Source organism: Scyliorhinus torazame, chromosome 5 (assembly GCF_047496885.1).
Source record: "Scyliorhinus torazame isolate Kashiwa2021f chromosome 5, sScyTor2.1, whole genome shotgun sequence".
Lineage (NCBI taxonomy): Eukaryota > Metazoa > Chordata > Chondrichthyes > Carcharhiniformes > Scyliorhinidae > Scyliorhinus > Scyliorhinus torazame.
The window spans coordinates 259,579,014-259,598,999 of record NC_092711.1 but is presented as its reverse complement, the minus strand read 5'-3'; the positions used below and the strand labels follow the sequence as shown (position 1 = coordinate 259,598,999).

The 19,986-nt window shown below is 44.7% G+C and overlaps 1 protein-coding gene and 1 long non-coding RNA gene across 2 annotated transcripts in view; one reads left to right on the top strand and one right to left on the bottom strand.

The window, feature by feature from the left end:
* Positions 1-19,986, top strand: part of LOC140421080 (MORC family CW-type zinc finger protein 4) — a 148,238-nt gene that overhangs the window by 116,602 nt on the left and 11,650 nt on the right. The gene's annotated exons all lie outside the window — the stretch shown is intronic.
* LOC140421081 (uncharacterized) overlaps positions 18,343-19,986 on the bottom strand; it is a 72,417-nt gene continuing 70,773 nt past the window's right edge. Inside the window, exon 3 of the long non-coding RNA XR_011946662.1 lies at positions 18,343-19,390. This is a non-coding gene — a long non-coding RNA (uncharacterized lncRNA). The remainder of the gene's footprint in view (positions 19,391-19,986) is intronic.

Sequence of the window (19,986 nt, the reverse complement as noted above, 5' to 3'; positions counted from 1 at the left end):
CCTCCGGGACATCCCCTGAAGATAGTGAGGATCCAAAGATTTCTGTCAAGGCCTCAGCAATTTCCTCTCCAGCCTCCTTCAGTATTCTGGGGTAGATCCCATCAGGCCCTGGGGACTTATCTACCTTAATATTTTTAAGACACCCAACACCTCATCTTTTTGGATCTCAATGTGACCCAGGTTATCTACACACCCTTCTCCAGGCTCAACATCTACCAATTTCTTCTCTTTGGTGAATACTGATGCAAAGTATTCATTTAGTACCTCGCCCTTTTCCTCTGGCTCCACACATAGATTCCCTTGCCTATCCTTCAGTGGGCCAACCCTTTCCCTGGCTACCCTCTTGCTTTTTATGTACGTGTAAAAAGCCTTGGAATTTTCCTTAACCCTATTTGCCAATGACTTTTCGTGACCCCTTCTAGCCCTCCTGACTCTTTGCTTAAGTTCCTTCCTACTTTCCTTGTATTTCACGCAGGCTTCGTCTGTTCCCAGCTTTTTAGCCCTGACAAATGCCTCCTTTTTCTTTTTGACGAGGCCTACAATATCTCTCGTTATCCAAGGTTCCCGAAAATTGCCGTATTTATCCTTCTTCCTCACAGGAACATGCCGGTCCTGAATTCCTTTCAACTGACACTTGAAAGCCTCCCACATGTCAGATGTTGATTTGCCCTCAAACATCCGCCCCCAATCTACGTTCTTCAGTTCCCGCCTAATATTGTTATAATTAGCCTTCTCCCAATTTAGCACATTCATCCTAGGACCACTCTTATCCTTGTCCACCAGTACTTTAAAACTTACTGAATTGTGGACACTGTTACCGAAATGCTCCCCTACTGAAACATCTACCACCTGGCCGGGCTCATTCCCCAATACCAGATCCAGTACCGCCCCTTCCCTAGTTGGACTGTCTACATATTGTTTTAAGAAGCCCTCCTGGATGCTCCTTACAAACTCCGCCCCGTCTAAGCCCCTGGCACTAAGTGAGTCCCAGTCAATATTGGGGAAGTTGAAGTCTCCCATCACCACAACCCCGTTGTTTTTACTCTTTCCCAAAATCTGTCTACCTAGCTGCTCCTCTATCTCCCGCTGGCTGTTGGGAGGCCTGTAGTAAACCCCCAACATTGTGACTGCACCCTTCTTATTCCTGATCTCTACCCATATAGCCTCACTGCCCTCTGAGGTGTCCTCCCGCAGTACAGCTGTGATATTCTCCCTAACCAGTAGCGCAACTCCGCCTCTCCTTTTACTACCCCCTCTATCCCGCCTGAAACATCTAAATCCTGGAACGTTTAGCTGCCAATCCTGCCCCTCCCTCAACCAGGTCTCTGTAATGGCAACAACATCATAGCGCCAAGTACTAATCCAAGCTCTAAATTCATCTGCCTTACCCGTAATACTTCTTGCATTAAAACATATGCACTTCAGGCCACCAGACCCGCTGTGTTCAGCAACTTCTCCCTGTCTGCTCTGCCTCAGAGCCCCACTGTCCCTATTCCCTAGTTCTCCCTCAATGCTCTCATCTTCTGACCTATTGCTCCCGTGCGAAGCCCCCTGCCATACTTGTTTAAACCCTCCCGTGTGACACTAGCAAACCTCGCGGCCAGGATATTTATGCCTCTCCGGTTTAGATGCAACCTGTCCTTCTTGTATAGGTCACACCTGCCCCGGAAGAGCTCCCAGTGGTCCAGACAACAGAAACCCTCCCTCCTACACCAGCTGTTTAGCCACGTGTTTAGCTGCTCTATCTTCCTATTTCTAGCCTCACTGGCACGTGGCACAGGGAGTAATCCCGAGATTACAACCCTAGCGGTCCTGTCTTTTAACTTTCTGCCTAGCTCTCTGAACTCCTGCTGCAGGACCTCATGCCCCTTCCTGCCTATGTCGTTAGTACCAATATGTACAACGACCTCTGCCTGTTTGCCCTCCCCCTCCAGGATGCCCTCTACAAGTTCGGAGACATCCTGGACCCTGGCACCAGGGAGGCAACATACCATCCTGGAGTCTCTTTCACGTCCACAGAAGTGCCTATCTGTGCCCCTGACTATAGAGTCCCCTATTACTATTGCTCTTCTGCGCTTTGACCCTCCCTTCTGAACATCAGAGCCAGCCGTGGTGCTACTGCTCTGGCTGCCGCTGTTTTCCCCGATAGGCTATCCCCCCCGACAGTATCCAAAAGGGTATACCTGTTCGAGAGGGGGACAACCACAGGGGATTCCTGTACTGACTGCCTGCCCTTTCTGGTAGTCACCCATTTCTCTGCCTGCACCTTGGGTGTGACCACATTTATATAACTGCGATCTATGACGCTTTCCGCCACCTGCATGCTCCTAAGTGCATCCAATTGCTGCTCCAACCGAACCATGCGGTCTGTGAGGAGCTCCAGTTGGGTGCACTTTCTGCAGATGAAGCCATCTGGGACGCTGGTAGCCTCCCGGACCTGCCACATCTCACAGTCAGAGCACTGCACCCCTCTAACTGAGATTGCGTCAATTAATTAAAATTAAAAGTTTTTTTTTTAAATTATATATTTTTTTTAAATTTTCAAAGTTACTGTTAACTATCTGTTTCCTAGCACTAGATTTCTAATATAAATGCGAAATCTAAATATAGTACTCTCCGATCTCGGGCTTAGATACCCCTCTAAATTATAATTAAGTGATTATGTTTAATTCGTTACCAATGCTTAATTTTTTTAATTTAGTGTAGATTCCCAACCAGCCACTCAGGTCACAGCTTTGCTGTGATGTCACTTCAGTTTCCCCCCGACACACACAATTTGAAAAAGGTATAAAAGTAAAAATGAGTAAAAATCACTTACTTACCTTCTTACCTTCTGAGTGTCTTAGATGTTCTCAGGTTCTCTCCCTGACAGAGACTGATCCTCCTCCTCCGAAACTAGGCCGCGATCTTTTAAAATCTCCGCTCTGACTCGCAGCTCCTGCGCTTTTTAAATCTCCTGCGCTTTTTAAATCTCCCGGCTCTCTCTCCTCTCGCGCTGTTTTCAATGTCCCGGCTCACTCAGCTCCCGCGCTGTTTTCAATGTACTAAACAATATGAAAATAAGAGGATTGAGCAGATGAATGTGTGGCTGGAGAGATGGTGGAGGAGGGAAGACTTTAGATTCTTGTGGCATCGGAATCCAGTTTTGGGGAGATGGGACATGTACTGGTTGGTTGGATTGCATCTGAATTGAGATTTGACCCATGTCCTTATGAGGATTTGCAAGTTCTGTTGGGGCGAGGAGGGGAGGACATAAACTAACTTTGTAGGGGGATGGGGACAAAGAGATTATATTAGAGCATAAAAAGAATGTTCACAAAGAATTGGGAGAGACAAATAATACTAAAACAAAAAATAATGTTAGAGTGAGCAGGAATGCAATACATTCTAATGTAAGTTTACGGTGTTTGTGAACGAGTGAAGTGTGGTAAATTAAGTTGGTGAACTGCAAGCACAGGTAGCCATTGAGAATATAAAGTTGTAATAATAGCAGAGGATTGGCTCAAAAGAGGGTCATATTGGGTACTAATATTCCTGGACAGACTTGCTACTTTAATGAACCTGAAGGATTACAGATCTAATGCAGGAAGGTGAGATTCGGCTAAATCAGGGTTTCCCAAACTTGGAGCCGCGCAACCCCTCGTGACATCCCAAGAGCATCAGGGAACCCCAAGTGTCCTCATAATGTCGTTGCCCTTTTTTTGCCGCAAAACCAGTGTGAACACCAAAATCAAATGTAAACAAGTCTTTTCTAGCAATATCTATGCATATATTAGAAAGAGGCATACAGTCACAAATACATTCACCAACTAGATGGCCCCTCATATTCACTACGGGCCAAGCCACCCTCCCATGTCCCCTTAACATTAAACCCGAGACGTAGTACCCACTTTAGGAGTGGGTAATCTGATAATTAAAACATTCTCTTATTAAAAAGTCTCAATTTTTGTCATTTTTAATGGGAGGAGTGATGCTGGAAAGCTGATCCACATATCAGACTCTCTCCCTCATACACAAACACTTGTCTTTCCCTCTCACACACACTCACTCACACACTCACCTCTCTCCCTCACACACGTACGTCTCTTCCTCACACTACTCTCATACTCTCACCCTTCTCTCACAAAGTCTCCCTCTCACACACACTCGCCCCTCTCTCCCTCATACACACTCACCCCTCTCTCTCACCTACACTCATCTCTCTCTCTCTCTCTCTCTCTCACACACACACACAGATACACACACCTCTCCCCGAGGCCCAAACCCTAACCCCCTGTTCCTTTCCCTAAGCCTCACCCCAACTGGTAGGCCTCACTTCCGCCTCTCCATGCTGGCGCTGCTTCTCATCGCCTCATTTGCCACCGGCTCCCACCTCAGGTTCAAGCCTTGCTTTTGGATGCGGGCTTTTATGTCCAACAACAGCGAGATGGAGTAAGTCAAATCAGCCAATCAGAGCAAAGTCTCAAGTCAGCCTGTCAACATCCAGTGTTCAAAGAAGCCTTGCTCTGATTGGCCTATTTCATTACTCTAATTATTTTTGAAATTGGTTGGTTGCCCCTCTCAAACTGGCATTTGCTGTTCATGTGGCAGACACCAGCTCTGCGGATTCCTGGAAGCCTTTTGCAGACTCCCGCAGGTCTGTAGACCCCAGTTTGGGAACCCCTGGGATAAGTAGCTCTTCATTCACCGACATGGAAATGAAGGGCTATCTGGCCTGCTGTCATAAATTTTCCATGGTTCTTTTTGGTGTCAGTCCAAGAAAGACATATATAGCATGTGTTGGGGCGGCATGGTAGCACAGCGGTTAGCACTGCTGCTTCACAGCGCCAGGGTCCTGGGTTCGATTCCCACTTGAGTCACTGTCTGTGTGGAATCTGTATATTTTCCCATGTCTGCATGGGTTTCCTCCGGGTGCTCCTGCTTCCTCCCACAAGTCCTGAAATAAGTGCTTGTTGGGTGAATTAGACATTCTGAATTCTCACTCCGTGTCCCCGAACAGGCGCCGGAGTGTGGCGACTAGGGGCTTTTCACAGTAACTTAATTGCAGTGTTAATGTAACCTACTAGTGACCATAATAAAGATTATTATTATTTACATTGTAGAGTTGTAGAATAATCCCTGTGCCTGAGTCTGCTGTGCAGCTGCTAAGCAGGGAGATTTGTTTCTTCCTTTTTGATGGTCAATCAGTAAGTTAGCTGTTCTTTAAGTCCTTAATTTCTAGCAGATGCGATGGGGCGGATTGTTGTCTGTACCACCTGGTACAACATTTCACCTGGGTAGACTGCAAAGAAGGCAGTTGGGTAGCAAGGACCATACAGCTTTATTGAAGCCCGTTGAAAAGAAAGAAAGATTTTGATTTGTAAAATATCTTTCTCAAATGCAAGGCAGCCAGAAGTGCTTCATTGACAGTTAAGTACTTTAAAAAAAAAAGTGTAATTGTATTTGGAATGTCGGAAATGCTGCATCAATTATACATAAGTAGGTCCCATCAACAACGTCTGATAACGTGTTTTAATCATGTTGGTTGAAACATAGGTATTAACGAGGGCATAAGGGAGACCTCCCTTGTTCACCGGCATAATGCCATGAGATTTTTTGTGTTCACTTGAGAGGGCAGACAGGGCATTGGTTTGATATTTCATCCAAAAGATGCCAGCTCCAACAGTGCTTCCTCGATACTGTGCTAGAGTATTAACCTAGATTTTGGACTCATGTTTCTAATGGAACTTGAACCTACAACTTAATTTCCTTCCTAGGTGAGTGAGAATATTGTAGATCCTTCATCTATAATTTCCAAAACTCATAGTTCACTGTTAGGAATCTATATCCCCAAGAACTACCTGTTTATTTTAGAACGTTGGAAGGACATTGAATGATTTGGACATGCTTCGAGTGTTTGTTTTAAAAAGGTTACAAGTTCACTTTGGTGGGTGAGCAAGCTGCTTTGTCCAAGAAATCACATGTCCTCAGCTAAATGACCAGCAAGATGCCTGGGGAAATGAGAATTATTTTGTTCACTTGAGTTAAAAAAAATTTGAAAGCACAGCTTTTGCCAGGCTGCGGGCTCCTGTTGATTGGCTGAAAAACACTTGGCCTCGGAGAAGTTCTGTCTCAACATGTTTTTTGAACTCTGTATGTGTGTGTCTAGGGAGCAAACTGTAAAGGATAATTGCTCCCCTTTCTCTCCCTGTATTGCCTGCAGTCCACAGTGAGTGTTCACCTTCAGCCAGACAATTCTCATTGACGAATATTTTGAAAGCCTGTGAATCTGCAACAAGCAATAGTTAAGAAAGACAGTACTTCGCTGAAGATCCTTTGGAAAGAACTTTAGACAACTACTCTATCTTAGCATGCAGGAACACCAAATCGACAGCACCAAGACCTTTTCAAACTTCATCCTTTTTCATAAAATGTGCCCTTACACCAAGCTCTGCAGAGACTGGGGCCCCCCGCCAGGCCAGAGAATCGCCAGGGGTGAGAACCGCCCCAGCTGCCGAATTCTCCAGCGCTGTTTTTTTGGCGGGGGCGGGAATTGCACCACGCCGGTTGGGAGCCGTTGGCAGTGCCCCCCCCCCCGGCGATTCTCCGCTCCGCTATGGGCCGAGCGGCCGCCCGTTTTTTGACCAGTCCCGCCAGCGTAAATTACACAAGGTTTGTACCGGCGAGACCTGGCTCTGCGGGGGGCCTACCGAGTCCTCGAGGGGGCATGGGAGGATCTGGCCCTGGGGGGCCAGACTAGCGCCGGCCTAGCCCCCGAACGTGCGGAGGATTCCGCACCTTCCAGGGGGGCCCGACTGGTGTGGTTCACGCCACTCTTTGGCGCCGGTACGGCCTGCCCGCCGGCTACCGGAGAATCCCGGCCAATTTGACTTGTCCTCTGTTTTTTGTATGTGGGGTGGGATTTTAAAAAGGGTAAATCATTACACTTCCAGATTGCAAATTGTATGTTTTGCAACTTGTTTTAAAAACTAAACTTTGTATCATTGTCAGTTATTCTGAATTTATTGGAAAAAGCCTGGGTCTAGCAATAGTGAAGGTAAAGAAATGGCCATTATGGTGAGTGACTTAAAAAGTTACACTTATGGAGCGACCCGTGGGACTTGTGAATCTGCCCACACCTTCATCCTGTCGTAACATAGACTGGGGGCTCTTGCGACATTTTGAAATGTGGACAATGGGTGATTGGATACTGATTAATACTCGGACAGATAACAGGTTTCTCATACATTAGTAAACTAAAATGGTTTTGGAAGCTGCTTAGATTTTTCTGGGAGTAGATGATGTAACAGTGGATAATTTGAAACTCTTGACTACGGCAAACAGTGTTAGCAGCTATAGTGAAGGTAGAAATATAAGCAGGATTTTGTAAGAACGATATGATTAAAATAGTTACCCAGCATTTAGAATTTAGTAATAGGAGACACTTGAATTTGTTATGTCACCACTCCAGTTTATTAAGATTCAGTTGCAAATGAAGCCGCTTGAATGTGAAAAGGAACTGAAAAACTTTGAATTGAGGGAAAAGATAGATGAGAAAACATGAAAAGGAAAAAGAAAGAGAAATGGAAATGAGAAAACTTGACCTCCAGAGAGATAAGTTAGCAAGGGAGGAAAGAGTAATCCCTTATCCCTCAAATGAGTCTGCTAAATATATAGTTATATTAAGAGAAACAGGAGCTACTCACTTTTCTAGAGAAAGGCATAACGAGAGAGTGGATTAAAAGTCAAAGTTTTAATAAATGGTATTCGCGGGATGTATATTCCCATACTTTTGTATCGGGTGCACTTGGAGTGTGACTAAGTACCTGGACCAGGGACAATAGGGGTTGGCCAGAAGTTGCCTGTAGACAGAGTTGAATTACTCCTAGAAATGATTCAGCCGGAGCGAAAGTAATGGCTTCTCTCATAACTGTGGAAAGCTCAATTGAGATTATAAAAATGGAGCAGTTGCAGAAAAAGGTGCCAGGTAATTTTCCTTTGTGTGTGATAACCCAAGCAATGGCTCAGCAAAGTCCATCATCGTAAGTCAAACTGAAAGGACAGATAGATATTTGGTTTGCTAAAACTTTCTTTAAAGACTTGGATAATCAGAAAGAGATGTTTAGTAAATCTCCTTTAGTTGAGGCTCAACAAGCCAATCCAGAGTTAAAATAACAAAGAACAAAGAAATGTACAGCACAGGAAAAGGCCCTTCGGCCCTCCAAGCCCGTGCCGACCATGCTGCCCGACTAAACTACAATCTTCTACACTTCCTGGGTCCGTAACCCTCTATTCCCATCCTATTCATGTATTTGTCAAGATGCCCCTTAAATGTCACTATTGTCCCTGCTTCCACCATCTCCTCCGGCAGCGAGTTCTAGGCACCCACTACCCTCTGTGTAAAAAAACTTGCCTCGTACATCTACTCTAAACCTTGCCCCTCGCACCTTAAACCTATGCCCCCTAGTAATTGACCCCTCTACCCTGGGGAAAAGCCCCTGACTATCCACTCTGTCTATGCCCCTCATAATTTTGTAGTCCTCTATCAGGTCGCCCCTCAACCTCCATCGTTCCAGTGAGAACAAACCGAGTTTATTCAACCGCTCCTCATAGCTAATGCCCTCCATACCAGGCAACATCCTGGTAAATCTTTTCTTCACTCTCTCTAAAGCCTCCACATCCTTCTGGTAGTGTGGCGACCAGAAGTAAGGTATTACAATCAGCCCAAACTGAAGCTGAGGAAGTTCCAGAATATTATGTTAAAAAGGGAATTTGAATGATGGAAGTGAAGACCTCGGATCATGGCACCGCTCAAATATTGCAACGAGATATTATGGGTAGCACGTTAAATTCCTGTGGCAGCGCATGTAGGGATATGGAAAACTCAGGAATGGATAACCACATTCTTACTGGCCAGGTTGTCACAAGGACATGGTACAGTTTTGTCAAACATGCCATACATACATGCCAGATGGTGGGGAAACCACAACCTACAATTAAACTAGCGCCCTTAATTCCCATACCAATTTTTGGGGAACCATTTAGTAGGGTGTTAGTAGACTGTGCTGGACTGTTACCAAAAACGGAAGTGGGACAATAGTATATGCTTACTCCAATGGATATGACAATTACAGCTGCTTAAGGTCATGGTTGAGAAGTTAACCCAATTTTCTACTCAACATAGACTTCTGATGGAGATTCTGTCAGATTCTGTCAGATTAAAGTTCCAATTTTATGTCTCAAATTTTTCAAAACATAATGAGTATTTTAGGTCTAAAACAGTTATTATCAATGGCATATCATCCACAGGCACAGGGAGCTTTAGAAAGGTATCAAAGTCTCAGAACAATGATTAAATTAACAATGTGTGCAGGAGGGTTTCCTGACACAGTATGTAGATAGGCCAACGCGAGGCTACTGCGTGTCCTTGATAAGTATGTACCTGTCAGGCAGGGAGGAAGTGGTCGAGCAAGGGAACCGTGGTTTACTAAGGCAGTCGAAACACTTGTCAAGAGGAAGAAGGAGGCTTATGTAAAGATGAGACGTGAAGGTTCAGTTAGGGCGCTCGAGAGTTACAAGTTAGCTAGGAAGGACCTAAAGAGAGAGCTAAGAAGAGCAGGTAAGATCAAGGATAACCCTAAAGCTTTCTATAGATATGTCAGGAATAAAAGAATGACTAGGGTAAGAGTAGGGCCAGTCAAGGACAGTAGTGGGAAGTTGTGCTTGGAGTCCGAGGAGATAGGAGAGCTGCTAAAGGTATATTTTTCGTCAGTATTCACACAGGAAAAAGACAATGTTGTGGAGGAGAATACTGAGATTTGGGCAACTAGACTAGAAGGGCTTGAGGTTCATAAGGAGGAGGTGTTAACAATTCTGGAAAGTGTGAAAATAGATAAGTCCCCTGGGCCGGATGGGATTTATCCTAGGATTCTCTGGGAAGCTAGGGAGGAGATTGCTGAGCCTTTGGCTTTGATCTTTAAGTCATCTTTGTCTACTGGAATAGTGCCAGAAGACTGGAGGATAGCAAATGTAGTCCCCTTGTTCAAGAAGGGGAGTAGAGACAACCCCGGTAACTGGAGACCAGTGAGCCTTCTTTCTGTTGTGGGCAAAATCTTGGAAAGGTTTATAAGAGATAGGGTGTATAATCATCTGGAAAGGAATAATTTGATTAGACATAGTCAACACGGTTTTGTGAAGGGTAGGTCGTGCCTCACAAACCTTATTGAGTTCTTTGAGAAGGTGACCAAACAGGTGGATGAGGGTAAAGCAGTTGATGTGGTGTATATGGATTTCAATAAAGCGTTTGATAAGGTTCCCCACGGTAGGCTACTGCGGAAAATACAGAAGCATGGGATTCAGGGAGATTTAGCAGTTTGGATCAGAAATTGGCTAGCTGGAAGAAGACAAAGGGTGGTGGTTGATGGGAAATGTTCAGACTGGAGTCCAGTTACCAGTGGTGCACCACAAGGATCTGTTTTGGGGCCACTGCTGTTTGTCATTTTTATAAATGATCTGGAGGAGGGCATAGAAGGATGGGTGAGTAAATTTGCAGATGACACTAAAGTAGGTGGAGTTGTGGACAGTGCAGAAGGATGTTACAAGTTACAGAGGGACATAGATAAGTTGCAGCGCTGGGCTGAGAGGTGGCAAATGGAGTATAATGCAGAAAAGTGTGAGGTGATTCATTTTGGATGGAATAACAGGAAGACAGAGTACTGGGCTAATGGTAAGATTCTTGGCAGTGTGGATGAGCAGAGAGATCTCGGTGTCCATGTACATAGATCCCTGAAAGTTGCCACTTAGGTTGAGAGGTTTGTTAAGAAGGCGTACGGTGTGTTAGCTTTTATTGGTAGAGGGATTGAGTTTCGAAGCCATGAGGTCACGTTGCAGCTGTACAAAACCCTGGTGCGGCCGCATTTAGAGTATTGTGTGCAATTCTGGTCGCCGCATTATAGGAAGGATGTGGAAGCATTGGAAAGGGTGCAGAGGAGATTTACCAGAATGTTGCCTGGTATGGAGGGAAGATATTATGAAGAAAGGCTGAGGGACTTGAGGCTGTTTTCGTTAGAGAGAAGAAGGTTAAGAGGTGACTTAATTGAGGCATACAAGATGATCAGAGGATTGGATAGGGTGGACAGTGAGAGCCTTTTTCCTCCGATGGTGATGTCTAGCACGAGGGGACATAGATTTAAATTGAGGGGAGATAGATCCAAGACAGGTGTCATAGGTAGGTTCTTTACTCAGAGAGTAGTAAGGGCGTGGAATGCCCTGCCTGCAACAGTAGTGGACTCGCCAACACTAAGGGCATTCAAATGGTCATTGGATAGACATATGGATGATAAGGGAATAGTGTAAATGGGCTTTAGAGTGGTTTCACAGGTTGGCGCAACATCGAGGGCCGAAGGGCCTGTACTGCCCTGTAATGTTCTATGTTCTATGTTCTAAAGCATATTGTTTCATATTTCCCCATGTTTGGGACAAAGGATTGGACTTTTTTTTGTTTGCTACCAAGATTCACCAAATGAAGCTACCAAATTTTAGTCTTTTCAAATTAATTTATGTATATAAGGTAAGAGATCCTCGGAAATTAAGTCAAGAAAAGTTTTTAGGATGGAGCAATGTGTCCCATGTTAGATTATATGTGAGTGTTCCAGGAACGGCTCATGGGAACCTGCAAAGTAACTCAAAAACATCTTAAAATTATTTCACAAACGAAGATAGAGGGATGGGGGGGATAAGCACGCTGAGCCCCATACATTTCAACCGGGGGATGCAATATAATGTTATTCCCTTTACAAGGGGAATCTCTGAAAGCTCGGTTCAGTGGTCCATGCGAGGTCATTAAGAGACTTGGAAAAGTAAACTATTTGATAGACACTGCAGATCTCAGGAAAAAGATTTGTCTGTGTCAAATCAATATATTAAAACCATCATAGGGAGGAGGAAAAGAAGGAGCAGATAGGTGAGATTGTGAGGACAGTGGAAGATGAAAGATCAGTGAGAGTGAGGCAGCTGGAGCCTTAGGCAGTTCACCAATTGAACCTCATACTATCCAGTTATCAACCATCCTGATATATTAGGATAGCCATGTCTGCCTGGGTTTCACCCCCACAACCCAAAGATGTGCGGGTTAGGTGGATTGGCCACACTAAATCGCCCCTTAATTGGAAAAAAAATAACTGGATACTCTAAATTTATTTAAAAATATATATGTATTTGCTTACACAGCAGCTTCCAAAGAGGGAGGCAGCCAGGGAGATAGGGAAAGTAAAGGATGGGGACGGGAGCCGGGTTGGGGACTCAGCAGGGGTGAATAAGGCGTTCAGTGAGTATTACAGTAGGCAGTATGGGTCGGAACCCCCAGCGGGGCCGGAGGAGATGAGGCACTTCTTAGGGGGGCTGAATTTCCCGAAGGTTGGTAGAAGAGCTGGGGACCCGATCTGGTTGGAAGAGATAGCGGAGGGTCTGAAGGGTAAAGCCCCGGGGTCGGACGGGTACCCAGTGGAGTTCTATAAAAAGTTCTCTGGGTTATTGGGGCCACTGTTGATGAGGACATTCAATGAGGCAAGGGAGCGTGGGGTGCTTCCCCCAACGATGTTACAGGCCATGATCTCATTGATCCTGAAGCGGGACAAGGACCCGGAGCTGTGTGGGTCCTATAGGCCAATATCCCGATTGAATGTGGATGCCAAACTGCTGGCCAAAATCTTGTCGTATAGGATTGAGGATTGTGTACCGGACGTTATTGGGGAGGACCAGACAGGGTTTGTTAAGGGAAGGCAGTTGGTGGCCAATATAAGAAGGTTGTTAAATGTGATCATGATGCCCCCGGAAGGTAAGGGGGTGGAAGTAGTGGTCGCAATGGACGCAGAGAAGGCTTTTGATCGAGTAGAATGGGAATATCTGTGAGAGGTACTGAGACGGTTCGGATTTGGGCGGGGCTTTATTGACTGGGTCAGGTTGTTGTATCAGCCTCCTGTTGCAAGCGTACGGACAAATAGGACAACATCGGACTATTTTAGGCTGCATCGGGGGGACGAGACAGGGATGCCACCTCTCCCCACTGTTGGTCGCATTAGCCATAAATCCGCTGGCAATTGCGCTGAGAGCCTCAAGGGGCTTGAAGGGGCTGGTCCGAGGGGGAGTGGAACACAGAGTCTCGCTTTACGCAGACGACCTAGCCCTGTATGTAGTGGACCCAGCAGAGGGAATGGGAGAAATTATGAGGATTCTGGGGAAATTCAGCCGGTTTTCGGGGTATAAACTAAATATGGGGAAAAGTGAGATCTTTGCGGTCCAGGCGAGGGGACAGGAGAGGCGAGTGGGGGAACTGCCGTTTAGAGTGGTAGGGGGAAGTTTTGGGTATCTAGGCATCCAGGTGGCGTGGGAATGGGAACGGCTGCACAAGCTAAATCTGGCCCTACTAGTGGACCAAATGAAGGATGATTTTCGGAGATGGGATGCGCTTCCGTTGTCACTAGCTGGGAGGGTGCAGACGATGAAAATGACGGTCCTCCTGAGATTCCTGTTTGTGTTTCAGTGTCTCCCCATCTTTATTCCGTGGTCGTTTTTAAAATGGGTCAACAAGGTAATCACTGGCTTTGTTTGGGCGGGCAAGACTCATTAGTTTGCACTATGTTTATAAATTCATGTACATTGTTTATTTTGTTGTTGTAAAACCATAAATACCTCAATAAAATGTTTATAAAAAATATATATACATATATATATTAACTTATACTTACGTAGGACAACAAAAAGATCTAATGAGATTACTTAGAAAATTTAAAGAAATTTGTAGGGGTAAACCAGGTGTACAACTTTAGCTGCGTATGATGTGGATGTAGGGAAATCTTCTATCAAACAACTTCCTTATTTAATCCCAGAGATACAGGCTCGGGTGAAAGCAGAAATTCTATATATATTGGAAAATCATCTAATTGAAGCTAGCCAAAGCTGTTGGAGTTCTCCAGTAGAGTCAGTGCCTAAACCTGATGGCAAACCGGGTTCTGCATAGATTACAGAACGGTTAATGTTGTAACAAAAACAGACTCCAACTCAATCCCTCAAAATTGAGAGTTGATAGTGCCACATTCCTTACTAAGGTAGATTTATTTGAAAGGATACTGGCAAAAATCCTTAACATCATGAGCTGAGGAGATTTCAACATCTGTCATGCCAAGTGGGCTATACCAATGCTGAGTGATGCCATTTAGGTTCAAAATACACCAGTCACTTTTCAAAGACTAATGAATCAAGTTATAGTCAGTGTTCCAATGAAAAGCATTTGGAAATAGCGCTTCATTTCTTAAGGGTGGAGGCATGTTAGGAATCCATATTTCCAAGAACTTTATGCTTTTAACAATATTGGAAGGAAATTGAATTATGGTTTTTTTTTAAGGTTAGAAGTTTACTTTGGTTTGTGAGCAAGCTTTTTTATCACATAATCTAAGCTAAGTCACCAGCAAGGCACACGGGGAGATAAGGGGCTTGGTTCTCCGTTACCCGACACCAAAATTGGGAATGGCGATCAGGTGGTGTATAGCCCCCGACGCCAAAATTGCGGCAGGTGCCGGTTTGGCGCAAAATTGCGATGCTCAGCCCCCTCCAAATCGGCATCATTGCAACGCGCGCAGTGCGACGGTGTTCGCACCTCGTTATCGGGCCCACCCACGATGCTCCGCCTCCGATGGACTGAGTCCCTGACGGTGAGGGCTACGTGTGGTCTCAACGGTCGTGAGCCTGGCGTGGTGGCAGCTGGGAGGGGGGCGTACGGACAGTGTCCAGCACCGCCATAGGTCACCGGCAGTCATGCCGCTGGCCGGGGGGCGTCTGCCAGGGCTGGGGGGAGTAGTGGGGGGTGGGCGGCAGGTGGACATTGGGGTTGGGGTGGTCGGGTACATGGTCCAGCACAACCGCCGCCATCTTTTCAGGCGCGATCGGGCGTGTGTGAGGGGTGTAGGTGTATGCGTGGCTGCAGCTTGCCAGCCCTGCGCATGTCCAGCACAGACCCGGCGATTCTCCTTCCAGCAGGAACGGAGAATCCAGTCCAAGTTATTTTCTTTATATATATATATATATATGTCTTTCTATCTCTCTTTCTCTCCCTGTCTACAGTCCAGAGTAAGTGTTCACCTTAAGCCAGAAAATTCTCATCTCGGAACAACTTCTCATCTCAGAATAATTCATTTTGATAGCCTGCAAAACTGCAACAAGCAAAAGTTAAAAAAGAGAATGGTTCACCAACAATCCTTTGGAAAGGAGTTCCAGGCAACGTCTGTCTTCACATGCAGGAACACTAAATCATCAAGAGCTTTCCTAACTTTATCCTTTTTCATAAACATATGCCAACCTCTGCAGAGACTTTATTTGTCTTGTCTTTTGCTTTGTGTGTTCTTGCATGTGTATTTATAATTACACTTCCCGATTACAAATTGAATGCTAACCAGTTTTGCAACTTGTTTTTTAAAAACAGTTTCATTTCACAATAACTCAATTATTCTGAGTTTATTGAAAGCAGCCCGGTTAGAGGTTCTTACTCTAGGACTAGCATTAGAGAAGGTAAACAATTGATAGTTTTGGTGAGTGATTTAAACATTTACATTTTATAATGACCTGTGGAGTAGTGGGGATAGAAAAACTGCACACTCCTCCTACTAGTCGTAACATTAGGTATTTCATAGAATTTACAGTGCAGAAGGAGGCCATTCATCCCATCGAGTCTGCACCGGCTCTTACAAAGATCATCCTACTCAAGCACACATCTCTACCCTATCCCCGTAAACCCCACTTAACCTTTTTGGACACTAAGGGTAATTTAGCATGGCCACTCCACCTAACCCGCACATCTTTGGACTGGGAGGAAACCGGAGCACCCGGAGGAAACCCACGCACACATTGGGAGAACGTGCAGACTCAGGACAGACAGTGACCCAAGCCTGGAATCGAACCTGGGACCCTGGAGCTGTGAAGCAACTGTGCTAATCACTGTGCTACCGTACTGCCCATGTAAAACCAGCATGGACTCCATGGGCCAAGTGGCCTCCTCCTCTGCCATTTTAATTATTTGAGGGACCGGGCAGCACGGTGGCGCAGTGAGTAGCACTGCTGCCTCACGGCGCCGAGGTCCCAGGTTTGATCCCGGCTCTGGGTCACTTTCCATGTGGAGTTTGCACATTCTTCCCGTGTTTACGTGGGTTTTGCTCCCACAACCCAAAGATGTGCTGGGTAGGTGGTTTGACCACGCTAAATTGCCCCTTAATTGGAAAAAAATGAATTGGGTACTCTAAATTTATTTTTTTAAATAATAATTCTTTGAGGGAAACTATTTGGAATGAAGAGACGGAAGGCTACAGTGAAGGTACACCTGCGCCACTAGACGAAAGTACCATGTTTGAAATTGTGTATTTATAATCCCATAACTGCCTTTCAGAGCAGAAATATGGGTAATGACCCTTCCATGTCAGGCATAATAAAGCACTTTTTAACAATATACTCTCTGAAGAATACATTATGAAAAGCATGTCTGTCATCTACAATGACTTCCCCTCTCTTTATAGAATTCCTTACCTTAAGTGCAAAGGAGGCAGCATGATATCTTTCCACCATCAACTGTGACCTGAAAGGCTTTCCTGGTCAGCCTCTGACCTTGCATCCTCTGTAAATTGAGCTCATCCAAAACACTGCTGCACATCTAATATCGCACTGGTTCACCTGTCGATGTTCGCTGAACGACATTGATTCTCAGTCTGGCAACGTCTCAGTTTTGAAATTATCGCCTTTGTTTTCAAATCCTTTAATGTCTTCACCTCTCCTTATCTCTGTAACCTCTTTCAACCCTAAAAACCTGCAAAATCATTGGCTTCTTGCACATTCCTGATTTCTTTGACTTTTTTACAGAATCCCTTCAGTGCAGAAGGAGGCCATTCAGCCCATCAAGTCTGCACCGACCCTCTTAAAGAGCACCCTACCTAGGCCCATGCCCCGCCCAATACCCATGATCCCACCTAGCTTACACATTTTTGGACTGTGGGAGGAAATCGGAGCACCCAGAGTTAAACCCATTCAGAGAATGTGCAAACTCCACACAGACAGCCACCTAAGGCTGGAATTGAACCCGGGTCTCTGGTGCTGTGAGGCAGCAGTGTTAACTACTGTGCCACCGTGCCGTGTTCTAGAATTGGTGATCTTGCCCTCAGCAACTCAGGTCCTAAGCTCTTAAATTCCTGCCCCTTCCCCACCTTCAAACAATAGGAGTCAGTCTCACAATCTTGAAGATAATCTTGAAGCACTTGGTTATCACTGAGGAGATATTAATGACCCCTGTGGACTGCAGTGACCAAATTCAAAATGAATTATGCGAAGGTCATTTTTATTTTATATGTCAAGCCGGGCCAACTGGAGTTGAATATTCTGCTAGGACAAAGAGCACTGCAACCTTGCTTTCAAATTTGTAATAGGTGGAACATTAGCAATGGAACCCAGACAAAGGAATATACACTCTTTGTGAAAGCCGAATGGAGAGGCGGGTCTTCTTTGACATGACTCACTTAGCTGGGAGAACCTGCTTTACTGTTTTGCTGTACTGTAAATCAGTCTGTCATCTCTCAAGCAGCAGCAAAGAAAAGTGACCCTGTCCAGGTTTGAATGCCTGACTGACCCCCATCACAATATTTCTCCTGGGGTTTCTGAACTTCTATACCATCATCTCGAAGATTAAGTCATCTCTGTGTGCCTGTCTCAATGTGGACATCATCTCTACTGGAAAAGTGAATTATCCAGCATCGGCTTTCTGCCTGCTGACTTCTGTGAAGTAATACACCTTTGAACATTGATTTTGGACTCGCTTGTCAAAGTAATTCTTTGCTTTGTGATATTTGCCCTGTAGACTGTTCTCTATTCCTCATTTATTGTATGAATGCACAGGGTGGTGACACACCCTCCTGCATTTTGCGTGTGTGCAAATAGACAAATACTCGAGTTTACCCTATCTGGAGTTTGCCGTGGGATTATTAGCAGATATTGGATCACACCAAAACTTGACAGATTGGGAAATATGTCACTGCTTATAAAGGGGGAAATCATAATAAAAACACCTTTCAGTTTATGAACGAGTAATGAGAGAAAAAAATCAGAACTGTTTAAATTAAACCCTCTTCTGTCCATTTCATGGATTTTGTGTAATGTGTTTGACAATCACCCCTATTAAGCACCTTGTTATGACACCATATAAATGCATGCTTTTGTTGCTGTTGTTGCTGCAAGTGTTCCTGCAATGGCATCCTTACTTTAAAAATCTCTCAAAGTCTGTAACTGCTTGGTACATACTCCAGCCATCCCTCCACATAAACACCTGGGTTTTACTGTATCTCAAGCGATTCAATTTTATTTCACAGTATTTGCATTAATTTCAAAGGAAAAGACATCCCACAACAGCTGGGAGAGTTTGACAACAGTTGGTGGACTCCTAAATTTGAAACTTCCTTTCCTTTGAGAGGAAGAAGGTTTGCAGACCCTGGGGACACATACCGTCAGTGGTTTTAGAGATGAGGAAGTAGGAGGAGCTGAGCCAGCTGAAGGTTTGTCAAGACATACTATTTCTCCTCTATTAACTATCATACACAACACTCATTATTTCTTCAATTAGTAAAATGACGAGCTCTTCTCCTTGGAAATTAACCTCTATTTCTCATTTTCCTCTTTAACTTTGCTACAACATGCAGAAGACAAATATTTCTCAGCATTCAATGATACCGACACTTTGCAATACTCGCCCTTAATCGCTCATTCCCTCACTCCCACACAACAGCCCAGATTCATCCAACTTGAGAAAGTTAGATTGTGAAGAAGAGAAAAATAGACTGGAGGAGTGAGAAATGAACAGCCTGTCACATAGAGAACAAGTGTGATCAAAAACAGCTCGTGATGGTACATGGTGGGGGTGAGGGTGGAATTTTGACTGGACAGTTATGAGGTGGCCCAGAGAAATGTAACTTATATATTTAAAATAATGATGTTTACATGGCATCAAATATGGGTGCAGGCATTGGGTCTCATCTTCAAGTGCAGTTTTGGTGAAGAAGTTCACCAACTGCTGATGCAGCATATTGGAGAATCATTTATAATCATTGTGATTTAACATGGCACATGTGGCAGCTCTGGGAACCTTTGTAGCAGAGTCTAGTCTTGATTCCTGCATTGATGCTCGGATCTTTCTTGTGGAGCCTTTGGGCAGATTTGATAATGGGTTTTTGCTGAGTATCGCTAAAGGGTTCACCAATCTTCCTGGACCCTTCGATCTGCTTTTCCAAAGATGAATGGCTATTCATGGTGCCCAATTTTTCAGGATGGTTCCCAGATTGATCAAGACGCTTGACTTGTGTTTCAACACAGCGTGTACTCCGTGTTAATTCTGTGGAGAAATGGGATATGGTTAATGTTGCTCAGTTGCACTCTTGGCATCAACTAATAATAATCTTTAATAAACTAAAGATGTTTTTATGATCAAAAAACATCCCAAAACTTTGTTTTATGAGTCAAAGAGTTCTGTTATTTTCATGTCCTTAATACCACTTGCATAATGTGGACTAGTTGTCACAGACAAGCTGTATGTTTTTTATTTTCCTATTGACCTATGTCAGGCCATTGAGAAAGAAGCACACAGAGAAAATTGAGCAAATGAAAGGAAAGCAAAACATTTTCTAATGCTGTATTATTTGCATCAGTTTTGCCAAAGTTATTCTGTGCTTCACAACAATTATAATGTTGAACTATTCTGAAGATTTGTTTGATGAGGGGACTTTATGCCTCCAGTATATCGTTTTTAATCCCATTCGAACTGATGGGATGAAAATCTGGCTGTAAGAGTTTAAAATGCAATGGGCAGAATTCTCTGATAATGGGGCTATGTCCCCACGTCCGCAAGAAAACGGGTGCGAATCACTCTGGACTTTTTTCTAGAAGTTCCAAAGGGATTCTCCGTTTTGAAGGGGGCTAGCAGGGCCCCAG